Source organism: Tamandua tetradactyla, chromosome 23 (assembly GCF_023851605.1).
Source record: "Tamandua tetradactyla isolate mTamTet1 chromosome 23, mTamTet1.pri, whole genome shotgun sequence".
NCBI lineage: Eukaryota > Metazoa > Chordata > Mammalia > Pilosa > Myrmecophagidae > Tamandua > Tamandua tetradactyla.
The window spans coordinates 2,362,604-2,384,854 of NC_135349.1; the positions used below are offsets into that span (position 1 = coordinate 2,362,604).

General features: G+C 50.8%; 1 protein-coding gene across 1 annotated transcript in view; it reads right to left on the reverse strand.

Annotated features, from left to right (window-relative positions):
• Positions 1-21,477, reverse strand: part of CARD11 (caspase recruitment domain family member 11) — a 92,761-nt gene extending 71,284 nt beyond the window's left edge. Inside the window, exon 1 of the mRNA XM_077140476.1 lies at positions 21,404-21,477. The gene's annotated coding sequence lies outside the window, so the exon portion shown is untranslated. The remainder of the gene's footprint in view (positions 1-21,403) is intronic.
• Between the last annotated feature and the right edge of the window lie 774 nt (positions 21,478-22,251).

Consider the following 22,251-nt stretch of genomic DNA (forward strand, 5'->3'; position numbering starts at 1 on the left):
GACATTTCCAAGCCTACCCTCAAATTCTGATGTGTGCGTGTGTGTGCGTGTGTGTGTGTGCGTGTGTGTGCGTGTGGTCTCATGCTTGCTGAGAGGGCATGAGGGCGGGACTCAGAGTCAGGTGGTCAAATAAACTCCATTATGACCAGCTGTGTAAGGTATGCAAGGCATTTTCCCCTCTATAAATTTGAAATCACAGTATCTCTTTCATGGTGGTGTGATGAGTTAATATTTATAAAGTATCAAACACAAGGGCTGTCCTGTAGGAGCAAGTGTACACGCATTATTATACATCCTGAGATCAATACTGTCCCCCGAGAAGCTCATACTCCAGCTCAGGAGACAAACAAACATACCGAAGCAATCAGAAGAGAATAAAACAATTACATGGTAAACTCTTAGGACACGCAAACGGTGCATCCTGATTTTAGCTTCTGACCAATTTTCTATGACAACCTTGAGAATAAGATAATAGGATTCAAACGGACTGTTCTCCCTGACAGTAATTCACAGGTCATTGAACTGGATTAAGTAAAGAGGACCCTCAATAACTCTGTCTTTATAAATGGAATAAATAAAACCAATGAGCTCATTCTTGGATCTGTTTTGTTCAACATTTTTGGCAATAATATGAGTGAGCATATAAAGGAAAATCTTATCAGATTTGCAGGTCACAGAAAATTGGGAAAGATAGTTAATATGATAAATACACTCACCACTAAAAGTCTAAAAGACTCGACAGGCAAGATTATAAGTTCCAAATCACAAGAGGGAACTCAACAGAATAATTGGGAAGTGCTGAATTTTGCCTTAAAAAGGTGAACAGGATAAGGGGGAACTGGCAGGGCAAAGGCTTGTACAAAAGAAAAAGGAAAAAAACAACAAAGTGGGGTTTTGATTAATTAAATATTCAGTGTGTCCCAATAATATAATACAGGGACTCAAAAATTAATGTGAGATTGCATGAAGAAGGCAAACTCTGTATATGCTGCAACTTCTCCCCTCCCTTCCACCCCTTAGCCCAGTGGACCAGAAAATATAAGGAATCTTTTGATAGTCATCAGGAAGGATCAGGCTGAAAGAGGAAACAAATGGCTCAGGAAAGGCCAACCTCAAGCTGGGGGTGCCAGACACCAGGGAGTGGCAAGTTGGAGAACAGCCTGAGACGGGAACAGCCAGGCTGGGTGGCCCTTCTGCCAGTTCCCTCACCCCGTCGCCAAGAGGGAAACCACGCAGGTATCTCCCCACAAGCAGGAGTTTTGGCTGTGGTTGGTGGTCGGCAAGGTAGGGCAAGGCCTGGGTTGAGGGATGGGTGTGCAGACAAGACCCAAGGGGAGCAGGAAGCCTCAGAGCCAGGAAAAGGGTTTCCTAACACCTCTCCCTAGACTCCCAGGGATCACTCACCATCACAAAAAGGCTGCGGTAAACAGAGGCAGCCGCGGCAGACGTGGCAGAGAGGGGCCAATGTGAATATAGTCTCCTCCCCAAAAACTCTAGAAGTTTGAGGAAAGCTAACACCACAAAAGAGAAACAACCAAGTGCAGTGAACAGAAACTTCACAGAGAACATCTTCACAAAGCAGAACAAGTCACTAGAATATGTATATTGAATGTTCTCAGAAAAATGCAAGAGAATATTGGCTCAACTGATACAAATGTAAGACATTCCTGAAACAAAAACCAGTAGATGGGCTGAATTTGCAGAATGGACAGAGCTTATGACTGAGTTGGAAGACTGGACTGAGCAATTCTCTTAAAGTCTGAAATAGCAAAATGACAGAACTCAAGTCCTTCTAATTACTTTAAATGTGAATAGATTGAAGTCTCCAATTAAAAGGCAGGGATTGTCAGTCTGGATTTTTTTAAAGTGATCCAACTATACACTTCTGTAAGAGACTCACTTTCCATCGGAGGACACAAACAGTGAAAGAATGGAAAAAGGTATCCCATGCATATAGCAACCGAGAGATATCTGAGGTGGCTGTACTAATATCCGACAAAATAGGATTTAAGTTAAAAAATTGTTACAAGAGACAAAGAAGGACATTACATATTGATAAAAGGGTCAATCCATCAAGAAGACAAAGAAGTTTTTAAAATACATTTCCCTAACAAGAGTCAAAATTATATGAAACAAACGTTGACGGAATTGAAGGGGAAATCTGACAGTTCTGCAATAATAGTTGGAGACTTCAATAATGGATGGAACAATTAGATAGGAGATCAACAGGAAACAATGGTAAGCCAATCATTACAGGAGAGAAAAATAGAGCAAAGAAAACTTGATCAATGCTATAAAAGGCAAGAAAGCTACAAAAAATCAGAAAAAAATAGAAATCAGAAAATAAGGTGCTAAGAATAAGTCCAAGTGTATTATAAATTACAATAAATATAAAATGTTAAATTCTCCTGATTAAAAAAACCACAAACACTCAAAATGTATTTTTTTAAATGCAACTATATGGGTATTTAAGGAAAATATCTTAAAACATGGTAAATAGCAAGAAAATGCTATTTTTAAAGAGGAAAGTGTGTATGGCCATATTCATATGAGAAAACAGAGTTTAAAGAAAAGAGCATTCAAAGGGCAAAAAGATGTTAAACCTCTAAGAGGAACCATCAACTACCATGAATGTTTATGTTCTCACAACATTCTTTGAATCACATAAAAAAACTGAAAGAAATGCAAGAAGCAATAGATGGCGATAGGAGGGGGTTTCAGCAAGGCCCCTCAGAAGGGAACAGATAAGTAAGGTTACAGAAGATTAAAGATGATTACCGTGTTTGCTCTAATAGATCTATAGAGCTCCATACCCAGCAAATAGAAAAGGCAAACCTTTCCGCATACCCTTGGAGACTTTACAAAAATTCACTAAGTATTAGCCACAAGGGAAGTTTCAACCAATAACCCAAAGCAAAAGTAACAAATGACATATTTGCCGACCAAAATGTAATAAAATAAAAAATTGTAAACAATACCCCCTCCAATCTATATACCAGGGGATTTAAAAACACAAATTAAAAAGCATATAAAAATGAAAAGCAATGAATATATAAACTACTAGAACTAACATGAGAATTCAGTAAGATGGCTAAATACAAGGTCAAATTGCATCCCCTCAGTTTTTAAAACATAATATAAAACAATAGGCATTTGAAATGTACCATAGTGCTACAAAACCAGATAATTAGATCAATGCACAAAAGTCTAATAAACATCCCATATATATATATATATATATATAGGTAAAAATTTAGTGTATGATTGGGGTGGCATTTCAAATCAATGGAGAGATAAAATGACTATTTAGTAACTTTTTGGATAATCTGCTATCACTCTGAAAGAAAAATAGATTCCTACCCTATCTCTTTGCAAAAACAATTTATAGATAGATCAAATTATTTACAATTTAAATAACAAATTATAAAAGTATTAGAAGAAATGTAAATAAGCTTATAAATTTGGGCAGGAAAGGCTTTCCTAAACGAGAAATAATACGTTAATATCATCAGAGTAAAGATTGATGCATTTGAGTACATCATAATTTAAAACTTAAATATGAGGGCAGGCCACGGTGGCTCAGCAGGAAAGGACATTTGCCTGCCATGCCAGAGGACCCGGGTTTGATTCCCAGTGCCTGCCCATGTAAAAAAAAAAAACTTAAATATGATGGAAAATGACAAAGTATAAATCATGGTCTAGAAAAACACCTATAATACACGAAATAAAGATTAATGTGCAGACGTAATAAGAAAAAGACAAGCAACACAGCAGACAAAGGAAAAAGGACTAGGACCCAACGAGTCATGGAAGGGGAGCATGTGACTAACTCACATGAAGCCATAGTTAAGCCCACTGAGAGTCAGGGCAGGTTTCCTCAGCCGTAAAACAAGGGCAGTAGAAGACCCCGCTTCCCAGGGTCGCCGTGGGAATTAAATGAGCCGACAGAAGGAGGCTCTTGGAGCAGGGCCTGGAATATGGTCAATGGACTATGAGCATCAGCTATTGTTAATAATTATCATAAGCATGTTTCAGCAATCTCAGTGGTAAAAATTTTTAAGCTTGGTAATAGAAAGTTTTGGCAAGGGTGCAGGGAAAAAAGTACTCTTACACTGTCTTGGTGGGAATATAAATTGGCCCAGGCATTTTATTTGTGAGCAATTTGGCAATAGCCATCAACATACATAATGCAAATACCTACACCTGTCAATTCCACACTGGCATCTAACCTACAGAAATAATCACCTCTGTGCACAAGGAGGCGTGTGCAAACAAGGAAGAGCAAAAATCGGAAGCAATCCTAAATGTCTATCAATAGGGGGCTGAGTAAATTAAACATGGTACTTTTCTACAATGGAATACTTTGCAACTGTTCATAGGAATGAGGTAGAGCTTATAGTACCATGGAAAGATCTCTAAGACAAAAGTTTAAGTGAAGGAAATGAATTGCTCAATGACAATTACTGTACGCAGCTACTTAGGAGATCAAAAGCACACAGCCAAGACATGCTTCTACAGCCACATACGCAAGCTTAGAAAGAAGTCTGGAAGGAGACGCCCCAACCGACCGTGCTGATTTCTTCAGGACTGGTTGGGTGTGCTTTAAAGGGAGACTTAATAGCTTTATCTACATCATTTGAAAAATTTAAAAGAATGTTTTCACATGTAACTTTTACAAATAGAAATAAGTAAATATAAAACAAAATTAATGCAGCCTTTGGCCATTTCATAGTAGTGGAAGTAACATGCTCAGGTCAGAAGAAGTAGCAGCCCCAGCGCTCACAGGTAGGGCCAGACCCCACCCGAGCTCTGTGCCCAATAGGGGTGCGATGCTTTCAGGGAGACTCTCACAGTTGGGGGGAAGCAGGTTATCCGCAGAACACATCCTGGTTTACCCAGGATGGCGCTGATCTATGCCTCTTGTCCTGGGGTCACTCCTTTCAAGAATGTACTGATTCGATTTACAGGAGCTCCCCCAAATTTAAATATAAATCTCACAAAACAGGTCAAGATATGTGTGCTGTAAACTACAAACACTGATGAAAGAAGTCAAAGAAGACTCAAATAGATGGCGAGACATACTATGCTCATGGATTAGAAAACAACATGGTAGAGATGCCAATTCTTGCCAAACTGATCTATGGATTTAACTAAATTCCAATAAAAATCACAGTAGAATTTTTTTGTAGATAAAGATAAGCTAGTTCTAAAATGTATATGGAAAGGCAAAGAAAGTAGAACAGTCAAAACAATTTTGTAAACCTGATTTTAAGAGTTTGCTATAAAGCTACAGTAGTCAACAGGGTATGGTGTTGGCAAAGGGATGACTATATAGATCAAAGAAACATAATAGGAAGTCCAGAAATAGTCCTCCACAAATATGGCCAATTGATTTTTGACAGAGGTTCAAAGGCAATTCAAGGAAGGAAGGAGAGTCATTTCAACAAATGGTGTTGGAATAACTGGGCATGCACACACATGCAAAAAATATATAAGAACCTCAACACATATCTCACACCTTGAACAAAAATTAACTCAATGATCATAAAGCTAATATAAAATGCAAAATTATAGAACTTCTAGAGGAAACATAGGAGAGAAAATCTTCATGACCTGGGATCAGGCATAGAATTCTTACACATGACATCCCCCAAAATTTATAATTTGGACTTTATCAAAATTAAAATGTTTGCTCTGTAAAAGATACTGTTAAGAGCCTGAGAAGATAAGCTACGAGCTGGAGGTGAATACTTGCTGATGACATATCAGACAAAGGACCTGCATCCAGAATAGAAGAGCTCTCAGAAGTTAGCACTAAGAAAGCAACTCAATCTTAAAAGGGCAGAAGACTTGAAAAGGTATTTTATCAGAAAAGATATGGGAATATGAAATGAGACAGTAGCACACTGGCCATTACGGAAATGCAAACTAAAACCATGAAAACGCCACCACACACCTGTCAGCATGGCTGACATACAAGATACTGGTAGTACCAAGCGCTGCGAAGACACAGAAGATGCATCTGGAACTGCATGTTGCTGGTAGGAATGCAAAGTGGTACCGCCATTTTGGAAAGCAGTTTGCTGGTTTCTTATAAAGTTAAGCAGCCCTTGCCTAGCAGTCCCACTCCTAGGTATCTACCCTAGAGAAATGACAACAATGTTCATGCAAAAACCTGTACACTAACGTTCATAACAGCTCTTTGGCCCCAAGCTGGAGGCAACCCAAATGTCCATCAGTGGATGAACAGATAGGCAAACTGTGGTCCATCCACATAATGGAATATTACTCAGCAATTTAAAAGGGAACAAACTGTTGATATAACAACATGGGTGAACTCAAAGCATCGTGCTTAGTGAAGCCAGTCTCAAATGGCTACAACGGAATGATTTCATTTATATGATACTCTCAAAAAGAGGAACCTATAGTAATAGAGCAGATTGGCAGTTGCCAGGTTAGGGATGACTCTGGAGTGGGTTGGTGGTCACACAATCTACACGTGTGAAAATTCACGGAATTGATACCATAGTCAGTCAACTTTCTGTCTCTTCACTAGTAAGTGCCCTGGTTTGTCTCTCACTCTCCAGGAGAATCCCAGGGAGGCGATGAGTATGGAAACCCAGACACAGGCAGAGGACAGCGACGGGATGACGCCCTGAGCATCTCAAGGCCAACATCCTACTCAGCTGTGACGGGGACGCCAAACCGCCCCGACTTCACAGAAGAGGACCGGAGCCTCAAGGTGTTATCATGTTTGCCTGTCACAGGGCTCCTAACTGGGGCAGCCCCGAAGTCCCAAGACTTAGCCCCCGAATTAAGCTGCATCTTTCCACAGCCATGGCTGGAAAATAAAAGGGCGAAATAAGTGATGATGCCCCCATGACCACTTAACAGGGGAGGGGGAGGGGGAGGTCAGTCCTCACGCGTGCCGTCCACACCTCAGGGACGGCCGGGTGGGGCCGGGCCTGGGACCCCACGGGCCCTCGCAACCCGTACAAAGCTGCCCTGCATTTAAGTCCCTTCTAGTCGGAGAGTCTGTTAAATTGAGGTAAAATTCACATAACAAGAAGTTAACCATTTAAAAGTGTATAATTCAGCGGCATTGAGTACATCCACGATGCACAAACACCACCTCCATCTGGTTCTAAAGCATTTTCATCGTCGCAGAGAAGGTCCCCACCCACTAGCAGCCACTCCCCATCCCCCCGCCCTATCTGCCTCTGTCTCTACGGAGTTGCCTCTTCTCGATACGTCACATAAACGGAATCAGACAACGTGAGTCCTTCCGTGTCAGGTTTTCTTCACTCAGAGTCACGTTTCCAAGGCTCTTCCACGTTGTGGAATATGGGTCAGAACTTTGTTCCTTCTTAGGGCTGAGCAATAGTCCACCATCCCCAGACCACGGTTTGTCTACCCGTCCACCTGTGGACGGGCGGATGGGTCGTTTCCACATTGTGGCTGTTGCGACTAGAGCTGCAATGGACATCCGTGTGCCAGCCTTTGTTGGAGCCCCTGCTTTCAGTTTTCTTGGGTATGCACCCAGAAGTGGAACTGCTGGGTCAGACAGTAATCCTATGTTTAATTTTTGGAGGCCCTGCCAAACCGTCTCCCAGTGGCTGCACCATTTTACACTGCCATCACAATCTCTTCTTTAATTGCCAACTGCAATAGCAATTCAGAGAAGGGAGGGAGGAGAACCGGAGAGAGCTGCCAGCACAGGTTTCCTGGGGCTGGAGCAAGATGGCAGGAGGGTGCCATCTGCATGGCAGAGGTGGGCAGGCAGCAGGCACTGTGGGGAGATGGAAAGCCAGGGCACGTGCCCAGCGGCAGGGATGGGGCAGATGTCTGAGTAACTGGCTGGGGCTGGGCATATATGAGGTGATAGGGAGTTAACTCGTCGGGTGGCTGGAGGTGCCTTTGTGCCGAGGTCGGCCACAGGTATGGCATCCAATCCAAGCCTCTCGGGTCACCTGCATGGGTCACCTGCCCCTTAGCCTCTGAGCGTACAGCAGGTGGGCTGGCATAAGGCACCCCTCTGTCCGACGTCTTCCAAGCACAGAGGCAGGTCCCCACGGCTGTCACACAACCCCCTTCATCACTCATAAGACACGTGCCAAGCGGGCAAGAGACCAAACTAGGTTCAACACACGACTGAACTGGGGAGTTAGCCCGGCCGCTGCGCCTTCTCTCTCCGAGTTTAAAATGAACTCCTGGAAGCTCCCACTGCAGGTCAGGCAGAGCCAATTTAAAAAAAAAATTAACTCAGCATCATGCCCACCTGTAATGACAGCAGCGGCAGGGAAGGCACAAACCTTAACTGCTTCTGTAGCAAACCATCTAATGCTGCTTTGGAGACCAAAGGGCTGTGTGTTAAAAAGAATCACTACTGAGCCCTGGAAGCTGCGTCTCAGGCAGCTGGGATGTCAAGGTCACACCGCTGTCTCTGGTGCGGTTGCAGAGGGCGTCCTTTCCCAGCCCGTGGGCCTGCAGGGGGTCTCAGAGGAGGGGAAGGGTCCGCAGGATCCTAAGGGGCCTTCGGTGCTGGACCCTGGCTTGGCCTCTTCACTGGTTGTCCCTGGGGTGGGTGCATGGGCGTCCCTGCTGCACCGGGTAACCAACAGGCAGTGCTTCAAACCTGATTCCAGAACCAGCCCAGGGAAGCCATGAGATGTGTTGAGCTTCTGTTGCTTAAAGATGACACCACAAGGCACGCGCTCACAGCAGGCTTCACCCAGCACCTCAAACCACCCTCCCACCGCTGTCATCGAAACTTGCAACGTCCTGGTGAGAAGCTGGGTGGCTTGTCCAGCTGGCAGACAAGGACGTGGCTCCCGCTGGAGTCTCTCAGTTACTAACTTTAAGAAACTTTAAGACCTGGCTCCTAGAAAACATGTAAGAATAGGATGCCAAGTGTGATGGTTTGGAGGCTTGAAGGACCCAGAAAGGATGTTTTTCAGCTAATCCATTCCCATGGGTGTAGACCCATCGAGGTGGGATCTTTTGATTAGGTTATTTCTTTTGCGATGTGACCCGCCCCATTCCAGGTGGGTGTTAATCCTCTGACTGGAGTTCTTTATAAGAGGATGAAACATGCATGGGAGCCGAGAATTGAAATTAAGAGACGCCCCAGAGAAGCTGAGACACAAAGACACACTCACAGAGGCTGAGAGAGGAAGCCACTGACGCCAGAAGTGGGAAGCAAAGAAACTCGGCCAAGAAGGACCAGCAGACGTGGCCGTGTGTCCTGCCATCTGGCAGAGGAGCCCAAGCTCGCCGGTAACTGGTCTTCAGAGAAGGCATCGCCTGCTGATGCCTTAGTTTGGACATTTTCATGGCCTTGGAATTGTAACCTGGTCGGCAGACTACTCCCCACTGCTAAAAGGCAGTCCATTTCTGGGATTCTGCAGTTCATCGGCTCTAGCAAACCAGAACACTGAGGGAAAAGGCCACGCAACGGTGGCAGTGGCTGCGAGGAGCCACAGCCCTCTCTGCCTGCTGTGGAAGAGGCTGGACTTCTCGAGCATTTAAGGGACATGAGCGTTTGGGGGGAAATGTCAGGGGCAGACAGGGCTCTTGCCACAGCCCCCTTGTCTTGTTTTTCTCTTCACTGCTGTCCACCCCGCAGCCGTCTCCTTCTGCCGTGTCTGGACCCAGTCCAGGCTGACAGATTCCCGCAGGGCTGAGCTCGGCCACGGAGGGCGGCCGAGGGGGAGCCCCGCGGAAAACACGAGCGCGACCAGCGCAGGCTCCCGGCCTGGGACGGCCGCCCCTCGGCCCTTCACGGATGGCCTGGGGTGGGGGAGTGCCTGCGGGGCAGATGAAATGCCAGGCGGAGCCAGCCTTCCGCCCCGAGCAGTGCAAAACCACATCAAACCCCGGAACCTCTGACAACCCATCAGATCATCCAAAACACAGAGGCTGCAGATGCCTCTGAGGTCGCAGAAGGCAAACTTTCGTCCTCTCCCCAAGAGTCCAAACATCTGCTTCCAAAATAATGCCATCCCTGGGCGACTCCACGGAACTGACGTTCAATGTGCAGAAATCTACTTTTTGTCCTTAATCTTTTCCAGTTCTCCAAAACGTGCCCAGACCCAGACTGGAGGTGTCAGGGCGGTGAGCAGCTTCTTACTGTCTCTGCTATACATTAGGAACACCCACAGGCTTTTAAAACCAACGCTCACAGCAGCACATCCAAGGGGCAAACAGACAGGAGCAACCACGTGTCCACCCACCAAAAAACAGACCAACAAAATGGGTCTATCCACCCGTGGGATATTATTTAGCCACAAAAAGGCGCGAGGCTCTGGTAGGTGCTATGACACGGTAACTTCCTTCGGGACTGCCGCCACATCACCCCTTTCCCGGGCAGCCCACGTCCAAGGACTTGTGAAAGTGGAATTATAAATGCAATAATTTATCATTTACCTCAGACTTGCTTCAGGCTATGCTATTCATAATAACAGAAACAGTATTTTTGACTTGCCACCTTTCTCCAAAGGAACGTGATTGTCTCTAAACTGTTAACCTGCGCTAATGTACAAAGTTATCTGGGAATCTTGTTAAAGTGGAGCGTCTGACTCAGCCAGGCTGGGGCCCATGCTCTGAGAGGTAAAGGGGCATGAGGAAACATTTTTGGGATGATGGAAATGTTCTGTATTTTGATTGTAGTTGTGTCACAGAGGTACGCACATTTATCATAGCTCACTGAATCAATCACTCAAAATGGGTGCATTTTATGGCATGGAAATTATACTTCAGTATAATTGGCTTTAAAAGAAACAAATCAAATTTAGATAGGTTATGGGTCTAAATGTGAAAAATGAAATAATAAAGCATCTAGAAGAAACAGAAACCCCGGGATAAGCAAAACTTTCTTAAATGGGATTCAAAAAGAGTTGACCATAAGAAAAAAAAAGCACATGTATTGGCTTACATTAAAATTAAAAACTTCCGTGCATTGGAAGACTCTATTAAGAAACTGAAAAAGCAAGCCAAAAAGTGAGGAAAGACATCTGCAACACATACATCTGACAAAGGCCGGGTGCTCACAATATATAAAGAACTTCTGTAATTCAATAAGAAAAAGACAACTCAATAGAAAAATGGGCATAACCTGTGAACAGGAACTTTGCCAAGCAGAATATCCAAAGTGGGCAATAAATGTGAGAAAACGTACACAATTTAATTATTCATAAAAGCCCCAAAAACACTATGAACACACACACACACACACACACACACACACACACCAGAACGGCTACGATAACGAGGTGGATAGTGCTGTGTGTGGGCGAGGCTGTGACGCTAGGCATGCTCATCCGTCATGATCTGAGTGTGGACTGGGACAACGTCCTTGGAAAACTATTTGGCCGTATTTATTAGAGCTGGACATAAACACTTCCTAGGACCCAGGAAATCCACTCTCGGGTGGAATTAGGGGCATATGGCTCCAAAAGTCACGCCTGAGGCTGTTCACATTGGCACCTGCCATGGTCAGGGTCATGTGTCGACTTGGCCAGGTGGTGGTGCCTGGTGGTCTGGTCGGCCAAGCGCGGGCCTCACTGCTGCTCGGAGGACATTTCATGGACTTAAATCATGACCCCGTTGTTGCATCCACAGCTGACCGCATTGGTAATCAGCCAAGGGGCGTGTCTTCTGCAATGAGGGACGCTTAATCAATTCACCAGGAGGCTTTACGGAGGGCTCAGAAGGGTCAACCACTCCTCCTGCTTCAGCCAGCCTCTCCTGAGAGTTCCTCGAGGACCTTCATTGCAGCGGCCAGCTCGTGGCCTGCCCTACAGGTCTTTGACTCTTACGTCCCCATAGTTGTGTGAGACACTTTTACAAATTTAATATTTACCGATATCTCCTGCTGATTCTGTTTCTCTGGAGAACCCTAGCTAATACAGCATCCAAAAGCTGGAACCAACTCAACCATCAGTAGTAAGAGAGCTAAAACATGGAAGACTCACAAAATGGAATATTATTGGCAATCACAAATGAATGAACTGCTGCATGCAACATGGGTGAAGGGAGTGTCGCCAGGCAAAGCACAGGGCGTCCAATTGAATTTATATTGCACAAAAACAACACTTTTTTTTTTTAGCATAAGAACGTCACGTGTGATACTTGGGACTGAGTTACACTGAAACACTGTTTCTCAAGCGGGTCTTGTTCAGTTTCTGGACCCGTGTGCTGGTGGTGTGGGCACAATTGCCTTGTGTAGTTCAGTGAGCTGTGTTTAGGATTTGCACACTGCTTGTGTAAATCTGTTACACACAACACAAAGCCTGTTAAAGGTAACCCTGAATCGCTTCTCCACGCTGGGGCCAGGGGCCTCCCTCCCCCCACCTGTTCCCAGCTCACAGCCTCTTGGGGGACCACTGACCACCCCCGGCCCCCGCGGCCTGCGCGTCTTCACGTCTTTTGTCCCAGGCCCCTGAACGCCCCAGGCTTCCCGGCGCCACGCGCCTTCGGGGTGCTGTGTCCCGGGTTGGGGAGGCGCCTCTGCAGCTCTGCCCCACAGAGACGTCCGTCTCGCCCCAGCTCGTTCCCGCACTGGCCTGCTGGGTGAGGCCTTCTGTTCCCCCAGGGCCAACCTCGTGCTCCCCTCTCTAAGACCCCACTCGTGCGACCTCCAGCGCGGCCGCGTGTCCCCTGTGCTGGCTGGGCTACGCTCTTGTCCTTTCCTCCCAGCCCCTGGCAGGGCGTGGGGGGCGGTGGGCCCGAGTGGGTGCTACATGGTAGAGGTTGCATGGGTGGACACGGAGATGACGGCCGTTGGGAGACCGGCGTGCAGGGCTCAGGCCGGACAGAAGGGGCACTTTGCAAACCGTTAACGATGAAGTCCAGGTTTGGAGGGGCCTTCGGGCTTGTCCTGGGCACTCTGCGAAGGCCTGGCCACCCCATGGCTATGCCGTCGCCACCACGATGGGGCCGCATTTGCTCTCCAGTGAGGAGGAGGGGACTGTTCGGATCCCCATGTCACAGATGAGAAGTTCTGTGACCTGACCAAGGTCACCCGGCCGGAGAGAGGCAGAGCCCACACCCCTTCCGCATTTACTGTCCTGTGAAGAGCTGTGGCCTCAGGGTCCCAGGAGGCCTGAAGGAACAGTGAATCCAGTGGTGCATCTGCTGCCCACTCCCGCCCCGGGCTCGGGCACCCTCCCCACGCCCTCTCATCCGTGTCCGTGGGTGGCCGCCTCTCTCACGCCCGCAGCGCTGGTTGGAAAGGGGCCCAGACCCCAGGCACGGCACCCGGCTCTTTGCAGAGGCTCTCAGCTCCTGCCTGAAGATTTTCAGGTTTTAAACAAAACAAAAATCTGATTCAGTGTTTCCAGTCCTACAGGAAATTCAAGTCCTTTATTTTTCTGCTGCTTAAAAAAAGAAGAAAAAAAGGAAATGAAAAAAAAAATCAAACCAGAAAACACACACACACACAGATCTTTCTGTCTTAGAGGAGTTCTGCAAGCTTCTCGTTTCATGCAGCACCGAGCATGGTTTGTGACGCAGGCTGCAGGATGAGGCCCAAAGTGAAAGGCAGAAGGAAATGGAAGGCGTCACGATAAAAACACACTTGCTCATAAATACAGGCCCAGCAATGAATCCAGCTCAGAATACACCAGTGGCGAGAAGAATTGCCCCAAAGCTTTGCTTAAACCAAATAATATCGGAGCAGATGGCTCCCCTGGGTCCCTGGGAAAAGTTAATACATGCTGGAGCGTGCAAACGGAGGCTCTGCTAGGGATCTTAGCAGAAAACACAGGCACTGCCAACGTTCAAGGTGAAGGAACGGTTGACTGGGAGATTTAGGGACAAGGACAGTTACTTCAGCAACACAAATAAATACATCTGGTCATCCCACGGGCCCCTAATAGCCGCAGGGCACATCCGCACGTCAGAATTAACCAGAGACGCCCTCAGAGTCATGCCAGGGAAGCCAGCAACTCTCGGCTGCCCAAGTGGAGAGTTAACTCAACTCCGGAGATGTGGATGGTGAGGATGCACCCTGAAGGGAGGGGAACGTCTACTCTGGGGAGAAGTTCCCTCCTCCCAAGGCGCAGAAGCCCCGTGAGCGGTGGGTTCCCAGGGCACACCCAGGAGCTCGGGGCTCTGCTCTGCAAGACATGTGCCAGGGAGGTGGCCGAGGGGCCCTGGCGGAAGCTTGTGGCTTCCATCGCCCGGTGGCTGTTGAAGAGGATGAGATGTCCCGAGCACAGAGAGTGCACAGCCCTCTGCAGCAGCCACAGCCACCCCCTTCTCACCAGCCCCAGAAAAATCCAAAGGGGGAGACAACAAAAGGAGGCCTTCCAGCTGCCAGGAGGGGCTTTTGTCCAGCCTAGTAAGAAGCTTCAGGGGAGGGCCTGGCCAATTACCAGTCATGAAACCCACGTCTACGCGGCGCTTTGTTACTGTCCCCGGAATTTTCCACCCACGCTCTCTTAGGCCTTCAAGAGCGTGTCTATGTAGCAGAAAGGCAGGGATCACTTATCTCCATCTTCTTGGGAAGAAACAAAACCTTGGGATAGTGAACTGATTTGCTCAAGGTCAAAGCAGCCATGGAGTTTCGGAGCTGCAAAGGTTCCAGTCCGTGATGACTGGGGCAGAAATGACTAACAGTCTTCGATTTTCAGTTTCACACCCACGGCAGATATTAGCAACCGACCAAAGAACGCTCTTCCATTGGATCCTCTGGGGCCCTAGCGAGGCATTGCCAGTTGATTGACTGAACCCCCTCTGCCACCACCGGCTTCATCTGATTCCCTCACTTTCCATATGGAGACACTGGGCCCTGGAGAGGGGAAAGGACTGCGCCAAGACCACCCCCAGGGCCACAGCCCAGATCCCAAATCCCCTGCCTCTGGGCCCGGTGTTCCCTCCAGGGCACCATGTTGTGTCCCTCTCCTGGGTAAATAAGGCCCCCGCCTAAGGGTGCATGAGAATGACCGAGCTGGGACGAACCATGTGTGCTGAGCTGTGGACAAATTTGTATCATCAAGAGAGGAACAGAGGAAGGCTCCGAGGTGTCTCGGCCTGAGCAAATGGCAGGCTGGAGAGAATTTAGGATTCAAAGAATTGGAACTAGATGTCCAAGAAGACACACCAAGCAGGCAGTTGGATGGAAAAGTCTAGAGCTCAGAGGGGATTCTGGGCAGGAGACATAAACTTGGGAACCATCAGCATAGAGATGACTTTTAAAGCCATGGGACTGGGTGAGACCATCAGAGGGGGGCAAGCGGAGAAGGACCCAAGGACGAAGCCCTAGACCCTTTGATTCTAGAGGTCGAGGGTGGGAAGGAATTAGAAGAGAGACCGGGAAGGGGTGATGACTTAGGAAGGAGAAAAACCAGGAGTGTGGAGCCCTGAGGCCAAATGAGCTCTGTGTTTCAAGGAGGAGAGAAGGATGGAGGAGAGAAGGATGGAGGAGAGAAGGATGGAGGAGAGAAGGATGGAGGAGAGAAGGATGGAGGAGAGAAGGATGGAGGAGAGAAGGATGGAGGAGAGAAGGATGGAGGAGAGAAGGATGGAGGAGAGAAGGATGGAGGAGAGAAGGATGGAGCAAGTCCAATGCGGCCAGTAGGTCAAGTCCAAGAAGGTCTGAGATGTGACCACTGGATGTAGCAACTTGGAGGCCATTGGTGAGCTTGATGAGAGCTGTTTAAACTGAGTGCTGGATGTGCACTGCTGGTGGAAATATGAAATGGTGCAGCCACCGAGGTGGTTCAGGAAGTTAAACACAGAATTAACACCTGGCCCAGCGGTCCCACTCCTGGAGCACTCCGGTCACTTGCTCACCTATGTTGAAAGCAGCATTATGCACAGTAGCCTCGAGGTGGAAACCACCCAAGAGTCCATCACCAGGTGAACACCCTGTCCCAGGGATGGGCAGGGTCCCTGAGCTTTGTTCTAGTTCTCTGCCAACAGGGGCCCCGAGCGTGGGCTTCCAGAGGCGCTGGGGGTAACAGGCTGGGTGTTGAAAAGCAGCTGAGAATGGGAGACAGAAGGCAGGAAAGAAGTGTGAGGTCTCAAAAGGATTCAACTGAACCAATGGACTCAAACTCCCTTTTTTAAAAAGTCCATTTCTTCTTAAAAGACTTCTGTGAATCACTTAAGCCTCGTGCAAAGGCAGGGAATGAAGCACGAGTGTCCACAAAATGCAGTTTTGCTTCTTGTCAACATTTAGCCACTAAAATGACGATCTACTGGACCTGAAACAATGCTGGCACAGGGTGTCCGCTAGCCTCAGAGGAAAGATAACTGGGTCAACACAGCACCACCGTCCTCGAATGTCACAGCAGCCCCAAACTGCAGAAGCACAAATGTTCACCAAAAGTGGAATGGAGAAATAAACGGCGGCAAATTCATACAATGCAATACGATGCAGCAATGAAAGACAAAACAAAATAAAACTACTGCCACGCCCACTGGGGGTGAAGCTTACAGAGATCGTGAGGAACGAAAGAGGCTGGAGATGAGAGAACATGCCGTGTGCCCAGAAGGACCGAAAGCAGAGGCTCGGACAGACACTTGCTCGCCACAGCTCTGTTCACAGGAGCCAAAGGCGGATACCACCCACATGTCCATTCTCGGCTGAGGGACCAACAAAATGGGGTCCATCCTCTTTACATTCCTGTAAAGAGGAATGAAGTTCCGATACTCAGCGCAACATGGAGGGGTTAAAAAACCTGCAGAGTGAAAGCAGCCAGACACAGAGGGATGCGCATTGTGCAACTCCCCTTGTAGGAAACGTAAGAGAGAGTAAGCAAATCCACAGAGACAGAAAGTAGAGTCGAGGCTACCGGGAGCTGGGGAAGGGGAGATGGGAAGTGACAGCCTAAGGGTGCAGAGTTCCTGTTGGGGTGATCGGCCACGGAGGGTGGCGAGATGGTGAGTGTGACACTGCACGCGGAAGTGGGTAAGATGGGAAAATGGATGTTGCAGACGCTGCCACACTTCGAGAGAACATTCTGTATAATTGCGGTTATGTGAAGTTCAAGGACAGGCAAAATGCGGTGATGGATGTTGGGATAGTGGAGGGTTGGGGGGCACAGGGTGGGGGGCTAGGGGAGCCCTGGGGGGCCTGGAAAGGACTCGTTCCCCGATCTGGGTGGTGGTGACAGGGGTGTATGTAAAAACTCATCATGGCGTATACTTAAGATTTGTGAGTCCCACTGTGCGTGCGTTACACCTTCATAACAAACGTTTTCTTACAGATGGGTCATCGGTCTGGCCTCTCCATGGCGCCAGAGGCCTTGTCATTTCTAACATAGCTCTCTGAGGTCAACGCAGCTGCAGCCACGGAGACTGCCTGCCAAGGAGGGACCCTGCGGATGCTCGGGGGAAAGCGGGGGTGTGTCAAGCATCAGAAGGGCGGGGACAACAGGGCTCCTCGTTTCTTAAACCTGTTTTCCATTCTTGCTCTCTTAATCTTAAAACTGCAATGCTCACAAGAAAATATACAAGCGAAAGAGAAGGATGCAAAATAAATGTTAAATTCTTCCCCGATCGATCACCTAGCTCCTCGTCCAGAGTCTCCCTCCCGCTGGATGGACCAGTGTCTGCTTCTGGAAACTTTCCTTATGTCCCCGTAGAACCAGCTCCTTCTCAACGGCCTCGGAGAATTCCATGGGCCGGGGCTCAGGTTCACCTGTCCTTGCACTGCAGTCAGCTGTCTCCGAAAACAACACTGCAGCGAACATCCCCCTGGCGCACAAGTACGAGCGCCTCCAGGAGACAGTTTTTCCGAGATGGGATTTCTGCGTCTGAGACTTGATCGACTTACCATATTGGGGAACGTTGTAACCTAGCATCATCAAAGAGTGCTTCCCCGCCTCCTTGCCAGTACTAGGTTTACCCAACCTTTTGATTTTGCCAGCTGGAAGGGCAACAGGTGGTATGCCTCTGTTTTTGGGTTTCTTTAATTACAGCAGGGTACGTGGATCAGTCTGTTCTATCCTTTAGCCATTTCTCTGTGGGGTTGAATTCTTGAATTCAGGGGGCTGGAAAGCTGCACTGAGCGCCCAGCCTGAGCCTGGCCTCGTCCTGCCACACTCGTTCATTGCATATGCAGGATTGGGTGCAACAGGCCCCCTGGCCAGCCGTGCCTTAAACAGCCCCTATCGGGGCCTTGTAGAAGGAGCTTTCCCACTCCTGCATCTAAATGGTTTATAAGAGCTCTTTGAAAACCAGGGAAATGGCTCTTTCTCACATATATTCTGTTTTATTGAACTCATCATTCTGTTCCACCTCCTTCTCCAATTTCTACAAAAATAACCACGTCAGAAGTAAAACCTCAAAGCAGAAGCCCCCTTTGCACTTTAGCTCCTGGTCACCTGCGAAACACTTCGATCCACGTAAATCCAGGGGCAGAAGTTTTGCCCACTTTACCCATTGGCAACTGAGGCTCAGAGCTGTCAGGTGACTTACCCAAGGTCACACAGCGCCTAGGAGGTGGGGCAGGGGTCACACCCCATTGGCCTGGCCCCAAGCCCACAGAACTTTCTCCATCGCGTCCTGCCTCTCAGTGGACAGGGCAAATACCAGTCCCAGGGTGCGGCAGTCAGTGTAAGGACCAAGGCCCGGTCAGATGCTGTCTTGGCACCACCAGAGCAGGTGGGGCAAGTGGGGGAGCTTGGGGACACGCCCCCCCGCCTTGTCGCTGCACAACTGTGTATAAGGATTGTGTACTTCTGATCGAGTGACACGGGCTCGAGCCCTCTTTTGGGGTACGTCCTGCTAACACACATCCAAGGAGCATCACCCTGGAGGAATGGTCCGGGCTGGCCGTGTGACAGATGTCCGTGGGGGAGCCGGGCCACAGGGCCGGAGCGGGGGTAGAGGGCACGAGTTGGAGCAGGCAGGACAAGGAGAACTTTTATGGACCGTTGGCACCAGCCCAAGGACACCAATTACACAAAGTTGACGGCAACCGTTGTCACCTCTGAGCCCTTGAACAAGTCACCAGTGAAAAGCTTATGGACCTGAAAAAAGTTCCTCCTTTAAAGCCACTGGCCCGGACGGCAGGAGTGCCTCGAGGCGGCATGCTGGGACGTGTGCCCAGGGCGTGTGATTTGCATGTACCGTGTGCCGGGTGCAGCACAGATGGTGGGCTGAGCCTCTGCAGACTGGCGAGGCTTAATTTTGCTTTAGCAGCGAAGAGTTTTCCATTTTCCTTGTGCCCCCGACGTAACGCAGTGCAGGCCTTTTCAGACCGATGGGCCAGAGCACGGTGTCAAGCACTGATGCCAATGTCTCCTCAACCCTCGCCATGTGGGAGCGACAGACAGGGAAACTGAGGCTGGCCCAGAGCCAGGACCTTGGCCCAGTCCCACCGCCTGTGCACGCGAGAAACCCGTGTTCCCACCCCAGTGGGGGTGGCTCGGAAGCTCTGCCCCTTCCTGGTGGCCAGAGCTGGGGGACATGGTGTCACCTCGCACCTTTTCTCATTTTCTGCTTGATGCAGCTCCTAGCGCCACCCGTAATCATGGTTACTGTCCCGACCGCACGCTTTGGGGGCAGCGCGGAGCTCCCGCCCAGGGCCACGTGGCTAGGCAAGGCCAATGGCCGAGATGGGGACGCGCCTCCTCGGACCGCGGCATGCTGCCGTGCCCCCCGCCCCCACCCCAAGGAGGGGACACGGACCGCCCTGCGGCCTCCTTCCTGTAATCTGATTTCTTTTTAACACAAGGTCACAGTTCTGGTTTTGCAAAGCAGCAGCACCGTGTGGGCACCTGGAAAGATCCAGAAGGGCAGAGCCTTTGAAGCCGAGCGCCGGGCAAGGCAAGAGGGAGCGGAGGGCACCTTTTAAAGCGGGATTTGAGGAGGCTCCACCTGTCAGCATTTGACACTCCTTCCCACCACAATCATCTGAAAACTGGGGCACGACGTGGCCCTCCACGCAGGGAGCGTCCCCACGGCCCCGGCCCCTGCCGCCACCAGCCACACGCACACCTCCGGTACTGCCCAGCCAGGCCTTTCTCGGGGGGGTGGGGAAGCGCCACGCGTGGACGTGGAGAGAGGGGCTCTACCCAGCCCCTTTCCAGAACCTTCCATTCGTTCCCTGGGTTTGCTGAATCCTCCCAGGCCTGTCTCCGAACTCTTTCCTACACAGTGTGGAACAGCAGCGCGACCTATTGTAGGAAAGGAAGCCCTGGTGCCACCCTCCAGGGCCTGGCACAAATCCATGCACGCAGTACCCAGGGTACCAACAAGAGTCATCTTGGAAGAAGTCGGGTCAGCAGTTGTCTCAGGAAAGGCCTCTAAGGGATTATCCATGTGCAGACCGGCTGCCTGGCCTGGACTGCTTCCTTCCTTCCCAGGCCTTGCTCCTGGGATCCGCAGCCCCCACTGTCCCCTCGCCGCCCCACAGCTGCACTCCCGTGGGGACGCAGGGAGGGCACAGGAGCCGAGAGCCCAGCTCAGTCCCAGCCCTCGCCTGGAGTCGAGGCTCACGGGGTCTCGGGCCCGCCTTACGCACAGGGGACACCCAATGAACGCTCCCCTTCGTGGCAGGTTGACAGCCTTATGCTTCAGGAGTCGTGAACGTGGGGACAAATCAGAGGCGCGGGGGACCGCCCGCCCCCCGCAGAGACACTGCTGGGCCTGCCCGGAGCTGGGGCTCCCACCCACTGGCCCCTTGTGCTTCCGAGGGTCTCGGGTCTCTGTGACTCCTGCCCTGAGGGGACAGGCACACCTCTGACCGGGTGGTCCCAGGCCCGAGGCCACCGGGACGGAGCCCCTGCTGTGGGAACCGACCCCTGGACGCCCCGTCCCAGAGCAGATGCCAGCAGTGCCCGTGGAAGGGGCTGCTGCCTCCCCGTCCTCTCCCTGCCCAAGACCCCCCTTCTCAGGAGCTCCGAGTCAGGCTGGGCTGTGCCCTGGAGGCTTCCTGTCCTTTCAGGTGCCACAAAGGCTCCTTTCCTCCCTCGGGGCAGGTGCTCTGCTTGCAGAGCCGGCAACCCCTGCTCCCCTTCCCTCCAGGAGTGCCAGGAGACACCCTCAGAGACACTCCAGGTCTGCGAGGAGACACCCTCAGAGGCAGCCAGACCCACCACTGGAGACCTGGAGGGGTGGGGGGGGTAGGGGAGGAGGGGCGGGGGTGGGGAGTGGAGGGGGAGGGGCAGAGACACCCCCCCCCCCCCCCCCCCCCCCCCCCCCGCCTCCGGACCGCTCCACCCCCGCGCGTCTACCCCTCCTCCCCGGACCCCCATTCGCCCCACCCCCGCGCCCCCTCCTCCCTGGGACCCCCCTCACCCTCGCGGCGCCCCCTCCTCCCCGGGTCCCCCCTCACGTCCCCCGCGCCCCTCCTCCCTAGGCTCCCCCTCCCCCGGCGCCCCTCCTCCCCGGACCCCCCTCACCCCCCGTGGCGGCCCCTCCTCCCCGGGCGCCCCTGCTCTGTGCCTACCTGGGGCGCTCATGCTCCGCGGGCCGCGGGGGCCACCAGCTGCGCCGGGCGCCTCTTCCACGCCGGCCGCCGGCTTCCTCCTTGTCCCCGCGGCCCCGCCGTGTCCAAGGGGCGCCCCCCGCCCGGGGCTGCGGGGCCGGGAGGGGCTGCACGCGGCCGGGGCAGGAGTCCGGGGGCCAGAAGAGGCAAAAGAGAGGAAAAGGGAGAGAAAGTGTGTCATAGGCTGGGAGGGGCGGGGGAGGGAAATGCAAAACCCGACAGGAAATGAGACTAAAAAAATGCAAAAGGTTAGAAAAAGAGATAAGGAGGAAGGTGGGGGTGGGGGGACTGAGTTCTGGTCCAGAGCTTTGGGGGCACTGCGGGACCACGGGAGGTGGACTGGGGGGGGCAGGGGGGAAACGGAGGGGCCTGTGTGTGTGGGGGGTGCTGCTTGCACCTGTCCCTGGTGGGGGGAGGCTGGGACCCAGGCTGGGGCCGTCTGCCCCCTCCACACACACTTTTGGCCTCTCCCCCCAGTTCTGACCCCAAGTCGGCCCCACCCTAGCCCGGATCCCAGGTGTGCCCCCAAAGGCGGGAAGGGGAGCCCACTTTCTAGGCTCTCAGGCTCTGGCTTGGGAGAGGAATCTGAGCGGCTTGCAGCCAGGGCACTGACGCTGGAGCAGAGTAGCACCCAGTGAAGTGGCGGAAGGAAGAGGATGGGCAGCCTTGGGGACACCCCAAGCCCCTTCTGTCCTCAGCATCTGTCCTGGATGGTTTTTGGGGCTCACCAGGCATCAGCTGCCCTCCAAGAGGCCCTTTTCACGGTTGCCTCCCCAGCCCAGCCGACCCCCCCCACACCGGGTGCTAAC